Raw genomic sequence first — 24128 nt, forward strand, 5'->3', positions numbered from 1 at the left:
GGAATAAAATTGATGAGCCACAGCATGACGTTATGGGAAAGAGTTGTGGAAGCTAGGTTAAGAAGTTAGGTGATGATTAGTGAGCAGCAGTATGGTTTCATGCCAAGACAGAGCACCACAGATGCAGTGTTTACTCGGAGGATGTTAATGGAGAAGTTTAGAGAAGGCCAGAAGGAGTTGCACTGCATCTTTGTGGACCTGGAGAAAGCATATGACAGGGTGCCTCGAGAGGAGCTGTGGTATTGTATGAGGAAGTCAGGAGTGGCAGAGAAGTACGTAAGAGTTGTGCAGGATATGTACGAGGGAAGTGTGACAATGGTAAGATCTGCTGTAGGAGTGATAGATACATTCAAGTTGGAGGTGGGATTACATCAGAGATTGGCTCTGAGCCCTTTCTTATTTGCAATGGTGATGGACAGGTTGACAGACGAGAGTAGACAGGAGTCCCCGTGGACTATGATGTTTGCTAATGCCATTGTGATCTGTAGCGATAGTAGGGAGCAGGTTGAGATATGCTGTAGAGAGGAGAGGAATGAAGGTCAGTAGGAACAAGACAGAATACATCTGTGTAAATGAGAGGGAGGTCAGTGGAATGGTGAGGATGCAGGGAGTAGAACTGGCGAAGGTGGGTGAGTTTAAGTACTTGGGATCGACAGTACAGAGTAATGGGGATTGTGGAAGAGAGGTGAAAAGAGAGTGTAGGCAGGGTAGAATGGGTGGAGAAGAGTGTCACGACTAATTTGTGACAGACGGGTATCAACAAGAGTGAAAAGGAAGGTGTATAGGATGGTAGTGAGACCAGCTATGTTATATGGATTTGAGATGGTGGCACTGACCAGAAAGCCGGAGACAGAGCTGGAGGTAGCAGAGTTAAAAATGCTAAGATTTGCACTGGATGTGACGAGGATGGATAGGATTAGAAATGAGTACATTGGAGGGTCAGCTCAAGTTGGACGGTTGGGAGACAAAGTCAGAGAGGCAAGATTGCGTTGGTTTGGATGTGCAGAGGAGAGATGCTGGGTATATTGGGAGAAGGATGCTAAGGATAGAGCTGCCAGAAAAGAGGAAGGCCTAAGCGAAGGTTTATGGATGTGGTAAGAGAGGACATGCAGGTGATGGGTGTAACAGAGCAAGATGCAGAGGACAGAAAGATATGGAAGAAGATGATCCGCTGTGGCAACCCCTAACGGGAGCAGCCAAAAGAAGAAGCATTTTCTTTGGGATTTTAGAAGCAATGCAATTTATTGCCACTTGCATCGAAAAATGAATTGCTTTAAAAAGATCATAGGTGCCACACTGCCAGCGATCCTGCTGCAAAGCTGTTGAAACAAAATTCACTTTCTAAGTTTTAAATGTGGTTGCCAGGTATCAGCTTTCAGTTGCCAAAACGATTTTATTTTGTTAAAAATCTATTTTTGGAGTAATTAAAATACTATCCATTTATATGTTACTTTAAAAATGAAAATGTGATATAAAAATACACACTTTAAAACTTTTATCGACCAAACTAAATTCTTTTTAGTTTTTTTGTTTTACCTGCTACTGTGCAATACCAAACAAAAACAGTCTGCTTAAGCAAGCCTAAACTATCAGAGTTCAATAAACCATCCCCAAACCTAGCAAAATGAGTTTTTCTGACTCTGACCATATTGTTAAAATCATAAAACACATCACAACAGCATAAGTAACAACAATACAATTCCTTACAGCTTGCAAAAAGCTATTAATACTTGAAATATTTGTAACACAGTAAAATGTTATAGATTTTTATATATTACACTAGCAAAATACCCGCGCTTCGCAGCGGAGAAGTAGTGTGTTAAAGAAGCAATGAAAAGAAAAGGAAACATTTTGAAAATAACGTAACCTGATTGTCAATGTAATTGTTTTGTCACTGTTGTGAGTGATGAGTGTTGTTGTCATATATATATATATATATATACACACACACACATAAACATATATATATATACATATCTATACATACACATATATACATACATATATATCTACATATATACACACACATATACATACATACACACACATATATACACACAAATACATATATATATATATACATACATACATACACACACACATATATAAACATATATATATACATATACATACATACATATATACACACACAGCTATTTCAGATCAGTGCAATACGCTGTTTGTTAAAACGGTTGACTCCAGCTCTTACGTGCAATAACAAATCAAATCAATCAGTTGTCTTTGCTCATATGTCATTTTATCAGAGCTGGACGCCTGGCATCTTTTTGGCCACAAGTTCGTTTCTGTTTGCTGTGAGGTTCTGTGTTGTGGAGATTCTCAGGATGGATTGCAGGTGCTCATCAGTGAGGCGACTCCTGTGTTCTGTTTTGTTATTCTTTATCACTGAGAAGGGCTTCTCACACAGATATGTGCTACCAAACATGCACAAGGTTCGAGCCGCATGTAGACGGACTTTTTTGTTCTTCAAAGTCACCAAAGCGCCGTGCAAACTCAGTGCGCTCAGTTTATCAGCAAAGTGCGTATTTGGGAACACCGTAGTGACGACTTGGTTTAACATTACTTGGCAACAGGGAAAGAGGGAAACGTTGCACTGGTGCATTTGTGTCTCTCATAAAAGCAGCTTCACTTGAAATCACTTTGTGATTGTGCACGGGTAAAACGTCCGCTGAAGTGTCAGATTCTTATTTAATTCTTCTGCTTTCTGTATCTTCTGCATTGCATTCAGGTTACCCTGATGTTTTGTCTCATAGTGCCGTCTTAGATTAAATTCTGTAATTACAGCCACATTAGTTGTGTTATTGTGTTACCAGCGCTTCATATACCTGGGCCATTAATAACAATAATACAGTATATAAAATGATCTACCTGGGCGGATATAATTACATGATCTCGCGGCCGGATGTGGCCCGTGGCCCTTGAGTTTGACAAATATGAACTAAATAGAACTTGAAAAGATATATTTTTTGAAATGTGATCGCGCAATTCAGATAGAGTTGACGCGCACTACAGCCTGCATCCTCCCCTCGCTCTTACTTTTTACCGCTCATCTAATGAATACACTGAGTATGGCTTTACCAAAACAATCATTGATGGCGAATAAAGTATCCATTATTCGAGTATGTAGATCGGAATATATATATATACCGCGTATCGCAGCGAGAAGTAGTGTGTTAAAAAGCTAGAAAAGAAAAGGGAACATTTTAAAAATAACGTAACATGACTGTCAATATACAGTATTTGTTTTGTGAGTGTTACTGAGTGTTGCGGTCATCAAGGATTTGATTAGCATTATCTCTTTCAATCAGGCTCGTATTTGTAGGATGTGTTGTGTTCAAGTTACATTCCGTGTTTGTCAATCGTTGTAAAGATGACAGGTTTCTTTCATCGATTCGTTTCTTACTGCATCAATAAACAGCGCGCTTCTTCTTTATCTGAGACCTGACACACTGCATGCACGTTTTTTTACACTGTCTTCCTTTAGCGGGACATTGACTTTTCCACCGTGTGCTTTGTTTCCGCAGTAGCTGGATTTAATATGCTTATCACACGCTTCATATTTTTTGCTGCCTTTTCAATTGTGTAATTCGGTTTTGTTCAGCTCTTTGGAACTGTTGTCTTTTATCTCTGCACTGCGTAAGTTCACGTGAGCCGCTCGGTGTACATGCAACAAGGTTCTCAGCTGTGCTGGTGCCATCTCGTGCTATGTCCGTGGCTGTTTTTAATGTTACCTTAGTCCTGGCACTTAAAACTTTCTCTCGCAGTTTCGCTGAGTTTGTGTCAAACACCACCCTGACCATCTCATCTTCCTCTCCATAAACACAGTCCTTCACCCGTGAATATTTAGTGGGAGTTTGCTATTGGATTGCCGCTGACGGACGGCCTTATATGGGCAGGCACTAAATTACAAACGCCAGCGGCAGCCTGTCTATGAACTTAATTTAAAGTGTAGGTTTACATCGTGCTTTGTTTCCGAAGTAGCAGAACTCATCAATATGGTTGTATATTTCACTCGCTCGCTTCTTATTGTTTCGCAGCCTTCTCAATTATATAATGCATGTTTTCTTCAGCGCTTTTTTTAGGTCTTCCTGGTTTTCTATGTACTGCGTGATTACGTGGGAGGCGTGATGATGTCACACGAAACTCCGCCCCCACGGCGTTCAAGCTCATCTCCATTACAGTAAATGGAGAAAACAGCTTCCAGTTATGACCATTACGCGTAGAATTTCGATATAAAACCTGCCCAACTTTTGTAAGGAAGCTGTAAGGAATGAACCTGCCAAATTTCAGCCTTCCACCCACACGGGAAGTTGGAGAATTAGTGATGAGTCAGTGAGTGAGTGAGTGAGTGAGTGAGTGAGTGAGTGAGTGAGTGAGTGAGTGAGTGAGTGAGTGAGTGAGGGCTTTGCCTTTTATTAGTATAGATATAAAACTAAAATATCATGAAAATGAAAAAACATTAAAACAAACCCCATATTTTAAAGTTATATAATATTAATCTAACAACACAAATAAACTGGATGTTGTCAACTGAAACTGCATTATTTACAGGTTCTTTTGACAAAAAGAAGCACTTCTGGTACTTCTGACAATCCTTACTTTCTCAAATAAATGAATCACTGCTGAAACAGTCTTCTGTTGTGCAGAAAGCATAGCATGCTCTTTCTGGTTCCATAAGAGAGAGGAAATATCCCTTATTGGTTTATTGGGGTTGCTCAAAACTAGGCTAAAATCGTTCTAACAGGGAGGTTTGCATTTACTTGTAAAATGCTACAGAATTGCTCTTAGTGGAAAACTCCTCCCAACTCTCCCAGTTTTTTTCATGTTTTGAGATTTGCTCAGTTTTAATTTTTATTTAGGTTTTTAGTTTAGTTTCTTTATAGCGATTAACTTTCTCTAGTGTTCATTTTATTTAGAAAAAAATGTTAATATGGACACATTTCTGCAAGTCTAAAAATTACTGTTTTCAAATTATGTAACATTCATCTTGTATACTGGTCAATACACAAGCTCAATTCTCTAATTAAATGTGAGAATTCAAGGTTACCAGTGTAATCAAAAGATGCAAGATGCAAATATCTAGTATGATCTGATGTAATTTGATACATTAAGATTCAATAGGTTAAAGCAAAATGGTTTGATCTGATTTTAAAAATACTTATTGCAGGATGTGCAATTTCCTTTCAGAGCATTAAGCTCACATCACACACATATATTCTTTTATGTTTAGATATATTCTTGAAGTTTTCTAAAGCTGACTATGCCATCTATTACTTTGGTTATTTTCTAAATACTACATTAACTATGTTAATAACAGTAATAACAGAAATAAAAATTAATGTTTTGCCATTTATATAGTCCATTTCTACAAACATATTTAAATCACATTAAATACATCTGCTATTGCAACTTCTCAAATCGTTCACTTCATAAGGAATATGCAGTTAACATTTTAAAAATGTTCTCTCTGTATATTGCTTATGTCTTATTGCTACATGTATAATAAAAGTATTGGAGCTCTCATGCATTGTTTCACTAACTGCAAGTTACTGAAACTGCATGCAAGTAACTTTGCTGATAAAAATGTTGCAGAAAATATCTAATATCAATTCCAAAAGTAGGAGGCCCATGGAAATCCTGAAAGAAGCCTCACTGGGTACATTCACACAGATCAATCAATCAAGGTTAGGAGTGAATCAGGTAAAGTGATTTGTGGTTTATATTACATATAAAATGGAGTTCTGAGTTTTGTTTATCATTATTTGTGTTATATGTTGGTTGGACAAGCAAGTATGAGTGTCACTATACTCTTTGCACCTGACAATATTACTACCTCAAACATGAGAATTTAGTATCTCTCCAAGCTAAGGAACTTAATATTTCTATAAAACCAGACAAACTCTATCAAGCTGTACCTAGAAAGGTTTACTTGCTTAATTATGACTCTTAAGTGCTTAAGGCACATCTAATTACCACTATTACCATGACACTAAACCAAGTTTCTAATCCAAAAAATACAGATAAAAAATGAAATATACGAAAGAATAAAACAAAATAAACAATATTTGCTCATAAAGCAAAAATAAGTTTAAATGACATTTAGAAATGCACAGATACTGCTGATCTTATAGGCAGAAATGTATATATATTACATATCTTAATTTAATATGTTTTTGTGCTGAAGTTAAAAAAATAAATATGAAAACTGAAAAGAGTTGTGATTTTATCTAAGCAAAGCCCAAATCTTTTCAATGCAAACTGGAAACATCATCTGATCACTTTGTAAGCTATTTGGGGTAAAACATCATTTTGAAAGAAGAAAATATATATTCTCATAGTAAACTACACATGACCATATGAAATATCAAAGCAGATACATAAATGACACATTACTCATGACAAGTAACACTTTTCTGTTTTACTTAGCCAGATCTTAAGAGTAGCCTCTTCTGTGAGTATGGTTTTAAATGAATAAATTGAAGACTACAATGAATGCCCACTGAAATTGGCTTCTGTACTCAAAACCATGATTTTTTTACTACTAAAGATAAAATATATAGTATTTCATACAAAAAATATCTTTAAACTACCTATAAATTTTACGTAATCAACATACCTCTAAAGAAATTCTTCACATCCACATTCTACAACATATTACAGTATCTTCACATAAAATAGCAGGAGGAGGAGAAAAGAGAAAAAAGAACTTTCAACTCTACAGAGAAGGCATACTATCTAAATATTTATAGTGACAATGGTCTCCCGTGTCCTGCCTTATTTTACAGATTAATTAAAATAGAAATATTAAAGTTATAAATGTAGACGATAGACCTAATCTATCTTTTAAGAAGGCTTCTTTGATCTCACCCCAAAGCTACACACTGAACACCACACTAAAAACTATGATTGGCATCTTTGACATTTCCGGTTTTTATTGTACCTCTAACCTTATTCAAATATGATTTGGTCCTTTAGGTTTCATTTATACCATTTTGAGATGTTATTTTAACTAATCCTGGTTACTATACATGTTTTGTAATAATGCTTACTAAGGTAGGCACTCAATGACTGATATATTGGAATTACTAAACTTGTTTAACTGTAAAAGTATTTGAGTGAAGTTGGTAGAATGATTTTTGTAGACATAGAACGAACATAGATGATGGCTCCAATTTTGAAAGTCATCACTGTAACACATAACCATGGCCTTAGCGAAATGTACATGGCATTTTAGCATAAAGCACACAAATATTTCACACCATTTTGCAGGTGTCACTCCTGCAAAGGCAGGGACAGAAAAGACCACTCAGTCTGCAGTCTGATTTAAGCCACAAACAACAGTTGTTATTTGCACTGAATACTGGGATCAGGATATTGATGACCTCAATGCTGTTTAAAGCATTAAGACTCTAAGATACTTATGGATACTTATTGTATACAGTATATTCTCTGTTGTTCTCAAGTTGTCCACGTGTTCATTTCTTCAATAACGAACATTCAACCTACAATTAATAAAAAATGGTGAACATGAATATGAAACCATAAAGGAATTGGTGACTTTGATAGAAATAAGAGAAGTAAAGCACAAAAAATATGAAGCCAAACAATGGGGGAGTTTCATTATTTTTTTATGGAGTGGTTCATATATTTCAACTTGTACTCTGCCTCTTTAGATAATCATTTTGGACTGAGGTTGCTTCAATAATTACTCCTCTCCATGGGCGAAAAAAAAAGTCCCAACTATTCTTCTGGCACTTTGGCAACACCGACAGGAATTTAAAAAATAAACTCCTCAAACTGGATTTTACTTGTTTAAACAACTACCTTTGCCAAGGCACAATTAATAATAGCTTCCTTTTTTTAATTAAATTGTGATAATGAATACAATGAATTGACACAAGTGGAATATATTAGTAATTTCCTGACTTTGAACGTGTAAAATAATGGTTAGTTTTACAATTACTGGAATATCTAATATTATAATTAGTATGTTAATTTAAAAATGTCATCTACCATTGAATCTTTTAATTCACCTCAGGCTCAATGTGAATGGCACCCATAATCACGCATACAGATCTGATAGTGTCCCCAATACTCTGAACACACTCATCTTTTGGAGGAAGGAAGAAAACTAAAGTTGATGTGGGGAGTTTGTGCAAACTTCACATGGAAATTTACCCATTCATGAATCTGAACCCAGAACTCTCAAGAAGGTGTGGCCTGGGTGTAGGTCTCAGGCAGGCAGAAAGTCTCCTAAAAAAACACCTATTAAACATAAATGTGATGAACATGTGTGGCGAGCACATAAATGTGCTAAAAATAAACATACAGTACTCATTTCAAAGGAAAAGCCTTTTCTGTAAAATATATAAATTGGCAATTGAAGACATTAATTGACTAGTGGTAAAAGTCATAAGTGGTTGCAGGTGATGTGTGCTCTCTGATGTTCAGTTAGGATGATGGAGTGAGTCTATGCAAGGTTGAAAGAAACAGAAGCTACATTTGTGAAAATATTACTTATAAAATATGCCTTTGAACTAAATGGTGAGTCACATTGTGTCAAAAAGAGGTGAAAAGGACTGTGGTTTAAAGAGTTAATAACAAAAAACTACAGAAGATGCAGATTTTCTACATTCAAACACTCAAAACAATAAACATACCATCCCAGCAGAACCATAGACAAGGCTGCAGAGCACCCAACTTCTGACTGCATGTCTAAATGAGTAACTAAATTGACATTAGTATCTAACTGTGAATCTCCCCTTGGGATTAATAAAGTATATATCTATCTAACTGGAAATATCAAACAATCCATGCCAGGATATAGCATTTTAACACATAATATATCCATAGATTACAATGCTTAACTAAACTCTATCTTGGTAATGTAATTCCATATAGCGATGCAATAGTCGAACTGACAGAAAGCAGAATCACTCAAATATATGGGACCAAGTACCTGCAATGGCCGAGTGTGTCTGTCTTTTTTTCGCTGTGCTCATTACAACAAACAAATTAATTAAGCTTCAGTTACCTTGTGCTAATGAGCTCTTGAACTGATAATAGCAATTTAAGTTTTCTATTTTCTTTCCTTGTAAAGTCTTTTGCTTAGTTTTTTTTCAAGTTATGTTACGTATTTGTCTAACACATTGGTAAAAATGGGACATTTCACAACTGTTCACTAACACTTTTAAGGCATGTATTCTCGTTTGCACACTTGATGCTTTGAAAAGAGCCACAACAACTGCAGCATTATAGAATATCCTCAGCCACTTGTCTTTTTTGATATGCAAGAGACAGCTTCTTTGATGGGCCTTCATTATCAGTACAAATACATAAAGCAAACAAACCTCTTAAGCGCCCACCATGTTGAACCACACAACAAAACAATTGTCCAATCTCCATTTTGATTGAGAAAACAATCTGATAGGTATCTGTCTGTTAAAGACGCATTTAAAGTTTCTACAGTAATTTCAATGCAAGTTCAATGCGTTTACAGACAATTTGGATACAATCAGGGTACATGTTTTCAATTATGTGGCTTAAATAATCAGCAAAAGTAATGTTCATTGTGAATTTAAGTAATCATTCAATAACTATTGATGGTGTACTTCAACAGTACAAGCCTACGATACTTTGTTCAAAGGATAGTTTTTCTTATTTTATTACTGTATTAGTTTAGGAACTTATTTGGTTCTGACCAAAAGCAATCAAACACAGCACATTATGCAACAATATTTTGCAAATAATGTAAAGTGTCAAAACTGTTGCCACTGTTGTGAAAATCCAGTTAAATTTGTTTGAGGCACAACAGGCAGAATATCTTCTTCCTGCCGAATCTGTCAAATGCTAAATTTATATCCTCGATTAAAATATATTTTCTGCTGCAGTAATTAATACTGTCATACAAAAGGATTCAGCAGCCTGTTACAACAAGTCCACAGTTTTAGGACTTATGAAGCAAAGAGAAAAAAAATACTGCAAAGTTGCCAATTCATGTATTCAACTTTGACTAAAGCATTGACATAAATGAAAATCAACTGGTATTAAATATAGAAGATCCATTCTTAAAGTGGCCATGGGAAAACAATACTCGTGCAGAAAAAATTCTCTCTCTCTTTTACAGCGTTGCTGCAAACACGATTTCTCACTTGATGACTTTGAAAGAAAAGCGCCTTTTAATACCTTATACCATCATCGATACAGTAGAAGTATTTAAATTACCTAATTTTAGCCAATACTGTAGTTGGGTTCTTGATTCTAAGAATATGCTGCTCTTACTTGCATAAATGGCCTCTTCTTAATTCAGTTATTTGGGGATTGGCTGTCTGCAAATTCAGTAGATGCTGCTGTATAAATCCCTATAATGCTAAATACAATGACACATTCTTTTATTCGCAGTAAACAGCATAGTATTACAAGTACTTCAAAAAGATTTAGGAATTGTTTTTACAGCATAAAATTACACTTGTTATTTTAATGATTGAGTTGTGTTCTGTTATAATAGTTTGTTTCCAAATACTGTAAATTAAACACAAAGAAGAAAAGCTATTTGACCACCAAAATGGATTAAGTCAGAACCACTCTAAAACCTACAGTAGCTCCTGCATTATCCAGTCCAACCACAGAGTAACTGAATGCGTGCCTCCACAGCTGGATTGTTCTGAGTACTCCACTGTGCACCTGTAGAGATTTGGGAGAACAGAGAGAAAGAGACATGTGTGGTGTTCCAAAACTTCTGAGAAAGTACAGGCACAGGTGAACCTTTTTGATAAAGGCCAAAATCTGCCCACTTACGTTCCTCTGCAATAATCACTCTAAGAAATATGAAGCTGCTAGGCCTCTCAAGTTTAATCAGAATGCCATCTGATCTAGGGACAAATGTGGCCTGCCTTCTGCTTTCTGAAATCCATGACCAGGTCACTGTTTTTTCTGACATGAACGATGAGATTGTTATGCCACCAGTCAGTCAGCAGGCAAACATCTTCTCTGAAATTCATCTCATTATTGTTGATGACCAGACCTATGAGGGTGGTGTCATATTCAAATGTAATGATGGAGTTGGACATGGTATCTGGCCACACAGTCAAGAGTTGAACAAGGAATAGAGAAAAAAGCTAGACAAACTACCCTGTGGTGAGGGTCAGCATAAGGGATGAGATGCTGCCAATCCACATACTGTGCCTCAGACTTCAAACAGTCATTGCAAACATGGGATATGCAACAAAGTACTAAATATGACTGCTTTACTATATCTACCATTGCTATCCCCAAAACATTATGGTACTCCAAAATGAGAGGGGGACCATGTAGAAGAAGTGTGACCGAAATGTATGCAAATGCCCTTGAAATTAAAATATGTAATGTACATTTTAATCACACCTGAATTGTTTGATTTGTAATTTCAAACTGTGGAGCAAAGGAGAAAAATCAAGGAAAAAAATATCTTTGCTCTAAATATTATGTAGGGTACCGTATGCTGAGGTCTTTTGGATAACAAGTCCACATTGTAAATTGATGAGTGTGATAGTCAGTTCTGATAATACAACAGTATTAAATGCTGTAGGCTATAAACAGGAGTTGGGCATAGCAGTTTGCATGATATAGATGTGCCAGGATGGCATAAAACGCAAGGGAAATGGAAATTTTTTGCAGACAAGTTGTGATCATAGGCAAACTGGAAGTGATCAGGATATTCTGTTTAATGTGTCCCAGTACCTGTCCCTAACAGCACTTTATCAGAATAGGTGTGAATGTCACTGGTCTGTAGTCATTCAGACAAAGCGAATTTGTTTTCTTAGGCACAGGGATAACTGTTGTCCTACAGTAGGTAAGGACAACAGTTTTTTTGATGAATCCTGTTATTACATCTACATATTCATCCAGAGCTGAGGATGACTTTCTTAACATGATCTAGTTTACATAATCAAAGGAGTCTTGCAGTTTGTGCTGAGTGTTTTAGTCCAAAACTGTACCAGTTTCTATGATACCACATTGTTTCAGTCTCCATTTGTAAGCTGGAAGCCAGAGTACTGACAGGTCATCAGATTGTCTGAGGTGGAGGCAGCTGACAATAAGCATTATTTACTGTAGTGTAGCAGTGATTAACAGATTAGCAGGTGACTTGCTCTTGAAGTCCCCAGAAACAATACATAATCCAACAGGACGAAAATATAAAAATATAACATAAGAAATAAAAGAGAACTCGCTAGAAAGATAAAACAGATGAACAGATGTCACTTAATCAAAAAACATTCCAGATCACGGGTCTCATTTATAAAACTCTGCATGAATTCAAGCATGAAAATATGTGTAAGACAAAAAATAGGAAAAGGAGTACAGAAAATAAATTCAGACTTATAAAACCTGGCATATGCACATGCACATTTCTACGCAATTAACTTTCACAAATCACAATCATTTTGCCTCAGACCCTGCAATAGACATACAGTATATGGACTGTGCAAATCGCCTCATACATATGCAGTCAAAATGCTACTGAACTTCACTGGTACAGTAGGTAGAGCATTCTCCCATAGAGATACAAAGCACAGAGACACTGCCACTTGTATCTATGGTGTGCTCAGCATGGCACTTAAGTGCAAGGTCAAGGATAGGTGTAAGGTGCTAGCATCTAAACAGGTATCTACTATCACATTGGATATGTAATGACATGATTGCTGTTACAAACAGTATTACAGGTTATATGGAAAAACTGTGGGTTTAACCTGTGTGGTGTTACTCTGCGATTTTCAAAATCTTTTAACATTGTTTATCATTTTCATTAAGGAGAATAGGTGATTTGAAAAGCAGAACAGAAAAATTCTTACTTGCATATCTGACCAATACATGACACCCCACCACTCTCTGGCAACATGACAGTTGTCAGCCACCCTGATTACACAGTTAAAATTACAAAGAAAACAGTGCTGTATGTTTTTAACATTTTCTTTAACAATCTATATTTTCATTACTGTCCACTTTAGAACTGTTAAATAATTCATCAATCCAAAATTATACCCATGCAGGATGGGGTACTGTTGCAAGACTGAAAAAAATACATTAGAATGCCTTCTGTTGTATATCTTGTTATCTTGTAAACTATGCAGAAATTATTGATACTTTCTCAAGATTCATAACCATCACTTCGTTTTCAACATCAGATTTTGATCTGTTATTGATTACTTGCTCAGAATCTTTTGAATTACTCTCCAGTTCATTTGTCGTATTCTTTAAAGCTACCATGACACATCATTTGAAATGTCACACAAATCTCGCCCAATCTCCCCTTTCTGTAAAGTGTTTTAACATCAACACAGGATAAACTAAAACATCTGAATTTATCAAATTCACAACTCAGCTGTTGTATACTTTATGCAATAGTATTACCTCTCTGCATCAAAGAATGTCCATCTACAAATTACAAGGTATTCTTTGTTGAGAGTGCGGCACCGGTGTTATTTAAAAATATAGCATCTGGGACATTGAGAGCATGTGACACAATTTGAATTTTATTTCCAAGCTTGTTATGATACTGTTTGCAGTTGTTCTGCATTAGCCAATGTGATTGAAGTCCGTTGTATCACAAACTTTATCTTCATTCTCTACATAAATATAGAGAAAAGCCAAGCAAAATGACACCTTTTATTGGCTAACTAAAAAGATTACAATATGCAAGCTTTCGAGGCAACTCAGGCCCCTTCTTCAGGCAAGATGTATCAGGCATCTTGCCTGAAGAAGGGGCCTGAGTTGCCTCAAACTTGCATATTGTAATCTTTTTAGTTAGCCAATAAAAGGTGTCATTTTGCTTGGCTTTTCTCTACATTCATAATGGCTAACACGGCACAACAACCTAGTACTACTACATAAATATGAAATTAAAGGTTTTTATCAGCCATCATTACAAACAAAACGGAGCAAGTGAGAGATAAAACAAATATTTTTGGGTGAGTATTCATTTAAAAGAAAGGTCTCTTGATCTCTTTAAGATTTCCATACTTGGCTAACAGATCTTACAAATTGGCACAGGACTATCCATATCCCACACAAGTTTGTAATTACCTCAAATTCTACAGTATTTATAACTGCACAAATTTTGCACACATATTTGTTTGGTAAGCACTCTTTCTTACTTGTTGCAAGAACAGATAATATAAGTTTTTAAAATCACCGATTTTACAATTATCCAAAATTTGGTATTTGAGAATTAATTTTTTAATTGTTTGTTTTTTGTTAAGGTTATTGCCATTGCTCTTCTCAGAATGCACAGCTGTGGAATAAAGCAACTGGCTGTTTAGCAATGTTGCACAAGAGGACACAGGTCTTGGGGCACCTTTAAGCTTTATAATTTGGACTATTCGATGGGATTAGTTTTGCACAAGGAAGTGGCATAAAGTAATGATTACTGCAGGACCTCTGTAATTTTAACTCTTTTTGAACAAGATTAGTTTTCACACCAGTAGGTTGTGTCTATCAGCAAACCAAACTATATCACCCCCCTTCCCATCTTTCAGCACACACAAAAAGGAGTACAACTGAAGTTAATTTTTTCCCCACTTCAGCCACTAGGTAATGGAATTATTACTGGAGGACTTCTGCAATTTTAGACCCATTGAAATCACTCAAATGACAGATACAATAATCCCTCGCTATATCGCATTTCGACTTTCGCAGCTTCACTCTATCGCGGATTTTATATGTAAGCATATCTAAATATATAATGCAGATTTTTTGCTGCTTCGCGGGTTCTGCGAACAATGGGTCTTTTAACTTCTGGTACATGCTTCCTCAGTTGGTTTGCTAAGTTGATTTCATACAAGGGACGCTATTGGCGGATGGCTGAGAAGCTAACCAATCAGAGCACGCAGTTAAGTTCCTGTGTGCTGATTGACTCAGCGAAGGAGCGCCGAATTCGATTCCACGGCGTTACCAAGAAAGTCTCATCTGACTCATTCAGCAGCAACGTGTTTCGCTGTGTTTATCTTAGTGCATAGTCAAGCACTTCATTATGGCTCCAAAACGATCTGCTCCTGATACTGCTTCAGGGGCTGTGTCCAAGCGCCAACGGCAGATGTTAACGATTGCCGAAAAGGTAAAAGTTTTGGATATGTTGAAGGAAGGGAAAAGCTACACCGCTGTAGGATGCCATTACAGCATCAATGAGGCTACGATTCTTTTTATTTAAAAAGTAGGAAAAGAACATAAGATCTACGGCCGCAGTGTCCTTTTAAGCAGGGTGCAAAACGAATTGTAAGTGGATGTAATAAGGCAGTAGTCTGGATGGAATCTGCTTTAGGGATTTGTATTGAAGACTGCCAGAAGAAGAACAACGGCGGTGCTACACAATCGCCTGAAGAGGCTCCTTTAGAAGAGCTGTAACGCTCTCCTTTGTTGTGCAGTAAAACTAAACTTATCGTTATCAGACAAGTCATCGTGTCATTGTTGGTGAGTAACCATAATTAATTAACCATTAATTTTCTACTTACAGTACTTAGTACATGTACGTACGTTTAGTGTCACTGTACACATTTACTGTATACAATATTTCTTGCATTGTACGTATTTATTGCTGGTGGCCTGTCTATCGTAATGGCTGTAACATTTGTGATATCAGAGACGCCCGATATCTTTAAAATAATATTTAGGTTTTACTGTATTTAAACAGTGTTGTTACATGCATAATTTCAACAAATCTTACCTAATATCTAAGAGAATACAAATGGTTTATGCTGTATAACCGTGCGGGAAATGTTTATAAACAGTGTGGGAGAGTTTATAAGGGCTTAACATATATAAAAATAACCATACAAACATATGGTTTCTACTTCGCGGATTTTCACCTATCGAGGAGGGATTACTTGTATACTGACATGCAAATTTTCACAGGACTTGTTTATCCTGAGATTTTTATTTATTTATGTATTCATTTTTTTAACACAAGGTAAAAGTCTCCATGATTTTTATTGAGACATGAACAAGTAGTTCAAGAAAAGTTACTGACATAAGCAATTCAGACAGGACTAAAATCAAAGAGGTTATCCAGTAATAATTAATTTGGTGTTAATCTAACTCCATCCAAATTGGACTGAAACTCAACTAAACTTTGTTAAGTGAAGGGTAAAATAGTCTGAAGTATTTTTTGTGTGCCAGTAATACATAGTACAAATCAGGTTCTTGAATGTAGTATTTAGTGAATTTGTATTCAGGTTTTTCATTTTTCTATTGGACAAACCAATAGTTGCCATGTTTAGATCTTTAAAGAAACAAGCAATCATCTGTTCTTTAAATGTTTATAGTTGGCTAAATGGCATTAAATCAATTACAAACACAGATAAACAATGGTCAAGGATAACTTGAGCATTATGAAAACCGACTGCCTCCTATTGTATTGTATCTAAGTCATTACATCTTGCCTGAAGAAGGGGCCTGAGTTGCCTCGAAAGCTTGCATATTGTAATCTTTTTAGTTAGCCAATAAAAGGTGTCATTTTGCTTGGCTTTTCTCTAAGTCAAACAAGAAAGATCCAGCAGGACAATTAAAACTCTGTAGGACACTTTTCTCTATTATGCCATCATTCTGTTTTACATTCTCTTATAGTTTTCCACAGATGTTGTTTGGTTTTGACAACAGTTCATGGTAATCTCAAAACATATACAGTATCGTCACTGGTAACTTTTAGTTATTGTCATTCTCAAATCCATTTATGCCAATACAGAAAAAAGCAAAGATGCACAAAAAGAAAATGCACACTTCACAGACAAACAGGTGATGGATTTGAACTTAGTACGCTGAATCAGTAAAGTGGCAGTGCTAATCAGTGTGCACTTCTGTGTCACCTAAGAATGTGTTCATTATATTTTAATATCTAAATCTCTCTATTATAAAAAAAAATCCTGTGGAATGAATGACTAGTAGATGATACGTGATCTTCACGTTAAGATCATGAAAGACAAATAAAAGAACTGCGAGACGAAAGAGAATGGGCAAAAAAAAAAAAAACAGTAGCGTAAAGGGAAGCAGCACACACAGATACAGGTGTCTCAGTGCACATCATTCAATGCACAAAACGCAGATTTACAAAATAATGGAACATACCAAGAAAATAACAATCTCTTTAAATTGCATATTGCCTGCCTAAGGTAAAGTCATCCCTGATGGAGGATCACAGGAATCGTGGGAAAGAGGTGTCCTTTCAACGGAATAGCACTATTTCAGATATGGAATGGCAAAATGGGGGAGGCAGCTTGATGAATGAGATCTGCAGGACTCTAAACAAATCCAAATCATATTATGTGATATCATCTAATGTGAAATTCTACTCCGTACTTCTAGAATTTTTATTTTTATACTGTATTGAGGATTTATTCTGTTCTATATATTGTACTGTACTTCTTTTTGACACCCACTGCACGCCCAACCTACCTGGAAAGGAGTCTCTCTTTGAACTGCCTTTCCAAAGGTTTCTTCGATTTTTTCCCTACAAGGGTTTTTTTTTTTGGGAGTTTTTTCTGGTCTTCTTAGAGGGTCAAGGCTGGGCGCTGTCAGGAGGAAGGGCCTGTTAAAGCCCATTGCGGCACTTCTTCTGTGATTTTGGTGCTATACAAAAAATAAATTGTATTGTATTATTTATCCAGTAAACCAAACGTGGGGGTGGGCGAGCGAAGCGAACAGGGGACGGAGCCCCCTAGTTTGTTAAAATTAACAACATTCACACATACAGCCTAATGCTGACTGATCAACTCTCTTAAATCTGCAGAAATGTATACTCTATACAGGAAAAACAGTAGGGTGGATTTAAAAATAAACAGCACTTATTTTTGTCAGCCTATTTTACATTACCTAGATTTTTTAATTACTCTACTGATGCAATATTTCCTCAGCAAATCATAACAAATGGAAATACTACTTGCAAAATTAAAGAATTCCTTAATGATAAAACAGCAAAAATAATTTTCTCTACATGAATGGCTAGTAACTTTATATACTACTCTAAACATTGGAAAGAATAAATTGTGACCTTAAATAATTGTTCAAATATAATTTTTTACCAGTATTCAAAAATCATTTAAATTAAAAATTACATTTCAGAGAAAATTCAAAGCCTGTATTTAACTTATATGAATAAAGCAATTAGCAGTACAGTATATGATTTTAAAGAGAACCCAGAATTTTGCTACAAACTCCACTGCATGATTGAGAGTTATCTTTGTAAATGTGCTCTTGTATCAGACTAGTGTCACATCTAAGTTTTGGCCCTGCTTTGTGCCCAAACCTGCTATGCAAAGCAAGTTTCTCCATGACCCTGTGCTGGGAGAAGTAGGCTCAGAAAATTGCTGAAAAACTCTGATTGAAACAAAGGGGCTTAATTGTACATGTTAGACACAAAAAAATGCGAGAAGCTTTGGTTTTGTAAGAGCACTGTACTTTTGAAATGTCTTGTTGATTGCTAGTAAGGTACACATGCAAAAAAAAAAAAAATGAAACAGAAAAACAAGAAAAAACTTTTACTGCAATAAATCCTAAAACAGTAATAAAAGAAAAGCAAGTAATAAAAACAGACAGTCTCATTAAAAAAAATATTACAGTGAGATACCTTGGATAAATTGAATTCCTCTATATTTATAAACAGTGTATCCAAAAAAAGAAAGCAAAACTCATCTCTAGCAGAAGAATATACAAATACATGAATAATTCTATAATTCTAACTGCATTTAATAGTGTCTGTAACATCTGAGCAACAAAACAAAATAATCACTTAGGTACTGCTCCTTTATCATTACACGAACTCAACATATAACATGGTAGTTCTGTACCCAGAGACAACACAAAACCCAAAATATATTTATATCACGATTACTCAGATGAACTTGAAAAAAAACTCAACCACATATGCACTGCAGCAGATTGATACTGTACCCACAGGACCCCTCTAGATTGATACTGTACCCACAGGACCCCTCTTAGACTAACACTTACAGTACAGTATTATTCAGTCCAGCCACAGAGCAATTAAATCATTCCACCGCTGGCTTGGGTTGTGTCACATTAATTTGCATATTAATGGGTCTCAGAATTGTCTAAACTATGCACCAGGTAACACTGAAATCAATAATACATACTAAATTTAAATATAATTTATTTAAATATGTTTTTGCTTTCTTTTTAGTCATTCTGATGTATGCTCAGACCATATCAGTCTTTTATTTATTTATGCATTTATTTAAAGTTTCTTTAAAAAAACAAATCTCCCCCGAAAATATGCTGATTACATAGTGCAAGGATATTCAAAAAGAAATGAACACGTTCAAAAATGTATACTCAGTAAGAGAGTGCAACATGAACATTAAGCATCAAACTGCTGAGGTAGCCTTTATTTGCGCCCAGATTTTGACACTTGAAGACATAAAGGCATGCGTTGTGACTGCCATGTAAACAACTGATGTCAATGAACTACAAAGGGTCAGAAATTAATTACACACTGAACCATGTGCCACGATGGGTACTTATTGAGCATTTGTAAGATTAAGAAACAGAGTTATTTTTCCAAATTGGTTTAAAGTATATGTTCATATAGTACTTCGAAATGGAGTAATATTTTTTTAAAAGTGTTCAAATCTTTATGAATCATCCACAATACAGGTTTATATAAAGTACTGTTTGCATTTTCATTTCATAGAATGCATTTTTTACCCTTTTCAAGTTTACTGATTTCATAAATCATACCATATTTAATGGGAAACTGATCCATCTGGGATACACTCTGTAGCAGATTGCACACATTTAAGTTACATATTGGTCTCAGCACCCCACCTCAATTCAGTTGTGAGAGCTATGTGATCAGGTAACATCCAACGTGATGTGATACCTCATTAATATTGAAACACCAAAAAGGTTAAGAGAGGCCTAGCTTTTTACTTTAGAAAAGCATTAATATAGTCTTGTCAAATTCTGAAAAAAACATTTTGACTGTTTCCCACCAGTTACCATTTTCTACTGGTTTTATATAAAATAAGTCATCCTTTCCCCACTGAGGTACTGTGGTTGGGTTAGTATTTTTCCAAAATGAATAAGCAATGTTGTGCAAAATGTCATCAAAGGTGTTTTATGATGTTATCCCATCAGTTGTGACTCCAAAGCAATCTACTGCTGCACTGTGAGTAGTTCTGAATATGAAACCATCTGATCATGGGTTCGAGTCTAAGATCCTCCGAGCATGGACAGCTCTTTGAGGAATTCTCACTATATAAATGTAAAGAATTATCTTTATTATCTGACAAATGAGCAACAATTGTTCCTCTAATAAAGGATCAAAACACATAACTTAACAAGACCTTGTTTTGTTACGTTTAAGACAATCTTATGTCACAAATGTGTGTGTATAATTTTTAACTGAACTAAAACTTGTATTGCACAAAAATGTGAGACTGTTGTCTGTACTGTCATTCATAGTCACATTCGGAGGACTCAGTGTGTGTGTTTATATTAATGTAAACATGAGATTTTAAGTAACCTATCACAGATTAGTTTCTGCTTGTTTCTGATACATTACAAATTCCGAAATATTAACATTATTTACTCAAATAAACATTGCTACAATAAATTTATCAAACATGAACAACGGATTGCGATAGCGAATTATAATGACGTTTCAAAACATACAAACCGATCGGTATCATGCCAATGCACATTATCTGCAAAACACTCGTTAACTACCATCCTTCACCAATCGCCAAAACAACTGGCTATGAGTAGATATAGCCTGTCAGTTGTAAAACTGGTGGTAACTGCATGCCAACGACACGAACAAGTGTCTAGGGCGACAGAAACCGGGAGCACTGGTTAATACTAACAAAACCCCATGCCCTCCCATCTGCCAGCTCCTGAAAGTGCTGCTTATTACAATAATGTACAACACCACGTCAGTACTCTCAGCCAGATCACCACAGAAATCATCTGTCAGTCACATAAGGCCCAGACTACGTAAACATCCGTTAACGTGCGCAACACCGGGACTATCCCAAGTGTCTGCCGAGTCCAGGAGGGCCGCCAACGAATCTATCAAATGTTCACTGACTCCGCTGCAAATGCTTATCCAGGCAGAGGTGTGCGACTGCTCACAACAACGATAAGACAGACGCTCACTAATCTGCAGCCAGACACACCGCCATTCCAAAGACTGGACACGCAGCAAATTCCCTCACCGTGATGTTTACACTTCGAGCACCCGGAGAAAAGCCAGGCCCCAAACTAAACAGTAGCACTTACATTGTATCGCAGCGAATGTGTCGGGTTCTGACACCGATTACTTCACATTTCTTCGTCGCTCACACCACCCCCATTTCTTCTAAACACCCACGGCGAACAGTCGCAGCAGAATTGAAACGGCTGCTCGAATGTAGGTCAGTGTGCCACTGAAAGCTACGCCTCCAATCCACCCGCTCGAGCGTCAGTTCTGCAAAGCCAAGAATACCGGCCAGCAAAAAGAGGCGGGGCTCGGCGTTCGGTCCCACCCAGCGGCAACTGTGATTGGTGAAAAAAATAATAAAGTGTTGTTAATATATGCTTATCGTCTTCATTAAATAATCTTACTTAAATAATTCAGCTTATGATTAAAATGTTTAGAGTAACCCTTTCTCTTATTAAATAATTGATGTTTTATTCTATCATATGCTCAATTTAATTACTTATAGTACGTGAAATTGTGTCCTCCTGCGTGGAGTTTGCATGTTCTCCCCGTGTCTGCCTGGGTTTCCTCCGGGTGCTCCGGTTTCCTCCTACAGTCCAAAGACATGCAGGTTAGGTGAATTGGCGATTCTAAATTGGCCCTGGTGTGTGCTTGGTGTGTGGGTGTGTTTGTGTGTGTCCTGCGGTGGGTTGGCACCCTGCCAAGGATTGGTTCCTGCCTTGTGCCCTGTGTTGGCTGGATTGGCTCCGGCAGACCCCCGTGACCCTGTGTTCGGATTCAGCGGGTTAGAAAATGGATGGATGGATGGATGGATGGATGGAGGTCGCCCTTTTGAACCCCCCTGATATTTACTACGCAGTGAGGCATTTGTACTCCATCAACATTAATTATTTCCAGAGACATAATTTTGTCTATTTTTCCAGCGCATCGCGCACAAAAGCAAGGGAACGATGGGAGCACCAGAACTCTGCTCACATCATGTCGCTTCGTACCGCAAGCTGCAAGTAGTAAGTCTGTAATATGCGGAATACCGCTACGCTTTCCACTCACGGGACGGAAGGACAACCCCAACCGCTTTTATATAGTAAGAAAGAAGAAGAAGACATCGCACAGTCTGGAATAGAAAATCATCTTTTACCTGGAAAAATGAAACTACAAATCCCATCGTACATTGCATTGTGTGTGAAACTCCACGCCTGCGTAGCACTCACGGAACGGAAGGACAATCCCGACTGCTTTTATATAGAAGGATGTCTAGCAACACAAAGCAGCAAATAGGTATGAAAAGTCCAGTAACATTTGCATCCTTAAACATAGCCACCACAATTTGAGATAAATAACAGGAATTCATTGTTCACAAGAGATTATGTTGAGTAGTCCTGCACTAAATTTGAAAAAGCCACCAAGGAAGCCTATATATGCTCTTTCGACATTGTGAGGCAGATTCAGCAGTCTTTTGCTTCTGTTTCAAGAAGTACAAACTCTTGGTCAGGAAAGAATAGGTACTATGTGCACAATCCTAAAGGCCTATTCACAGCTAACCATTTTTCAAGCATTTTAGTGATAGAGCAGAATGCTTGAAAAGTTGCTTGTCATTGTTTTCAATGACACAATGTACATCTGTCTTAGCAGCAAGCAATTTAGAAACATCAGCATCAAGTACCTTTTCATTGTTTTCTACCAAACGCTTGTTCTATTGAAAGCAATGGTAGTGCTCATAAAATGGTGGCTAAAGAAAACAAAGCCTATTTTGGAATTTTTTTTTACAGGAAGACATTACCTCTTCCATTGAAAAAAAAAATCTGATGTCATTCACATGCATCCTTCAGTCATCTAGTGAGAGCTATTAAGGGTCGGTTTACGACCAAAAAGTTCACCAAACTTTTGCATCTGTTCACGACCACAGACTCGGTATACAAACAAGCCAGTTTCCCTTTCGGTTTGTGCACGCTGATGATTTCCGCACATGTTCAGTCTCTCCCTGTGCATTCCCTGTGCAGTGCAAGAGAGTGACACACACACACACACACACAAGAGAGAGAGAGACACACATACACACACACACAGACGCATGAGAGAGAGAGAGACAGCTGGACGCATAAGGCTTGTTTTTAAAGAGACAGATCCGAGCATTGTTTTAACCTCATTGTATTTAATGAAGACTTTTTTCTGTTGGATTTTAACCTCCACTTCTGTTTACAGCGATCGGTTTGTAGCGTGCATTGTTGTAATGTTACTTTTCTTGGTGGTTTATAAATTAAGGATTTTTCAAATGTTCATCTTTTTCACTCAAAACTCATTAAAAAAGTGTTTTTAGCGAGCGGTTCGTAGCACTACAGTGCGAACTCTTGCAGTGTTCGTTTTCTCTGTTGTTCAAGGTTTTCTCAGTGTTATTCAATGTTTTTACATTTAGTTTACTATTACACTGTGCATTCTATGGTATAATTAACAATATTTGTGCTTAAAAATCTTAAAAAAAATATATTTACATACAGTTCATACGGTCTGGAACGGATTCATTGTATTTACATACAATCTTATGGGGGAAATTACTTCGGTTCACGACCAGAGTTTTGGAACAAATTATGGTCATGAACTGAGATCTCATTGTACCTTGTAATTAAGTGACAAGAATTCAATAAAAGTTACAGGTAATGTTGTGGAGAAAACTTTTTATTTTCAAAGAAGACATTCTCGGAACCCAGATGAAAATGCAGAATGATTGTTTATTTGCACAGAGATATGCACAAATGGCTCAGTCCATTGAACAGTTATTTCCCAGTTCTGTGTTTTGGGAGCAATACAGAAATTGGAAAACTCAGGTTGTTAAAAAATTAAAACGTATGAAGCAGTTATATGGGAAAAATAATTTTTTTCTTTTTAATAATATCTTCATATTGATTTTCATTCTCCTTTTCCAAGTTTT

At 36.5% G+C, this 24128-nt stretch overlaps 1 protein-coding gene across 5 annotated transcripts in view; it reads right to left on the reverse strand.

The window, feature by feature from the left end:
- Window positions 1-21491, reverse strand: part of fbxl3l (F-box and leucine-rich repeat protein 3, like) — a 46681-nt gene extending 25190 nt beyond the window's left edge. For 2 of the 5 annotated variants that reach the window (XM_039775264.1, XM_039775261.1), the window contains exon 1: window positions 21283-21491. The gene's annotated coding sequence lies outside the window, so the exon portion shown is untranslated. Of the gene's footprint in view, window positions 1-10614; window positions 10702-21282 lie in introns of all 5 variants that reach the window. The other 3 variants (XM_039775266.1, XM_039775265.1, XM_039775262.1) reach the window with 2 other exon arrangements.
- Window positions 21492-24128: the final 2637 nt, after the last annotated feature.

The sequence above is a fragment of the Polypterus senegalus genome, chromosome 13 (assembly GCF_016835505.1).
Source record: "Polypterus senegalus isolate Bchr_013 chromosome 13, ASM1683550v1, whole genome shotgun sequence".
Classification (NCBI taxonomy): Eukaryota; Metazoa; Chordata; class Cladistia; order Polypteriformes; family Polypteridae; genus Polypterus; species Polypterus senegalus.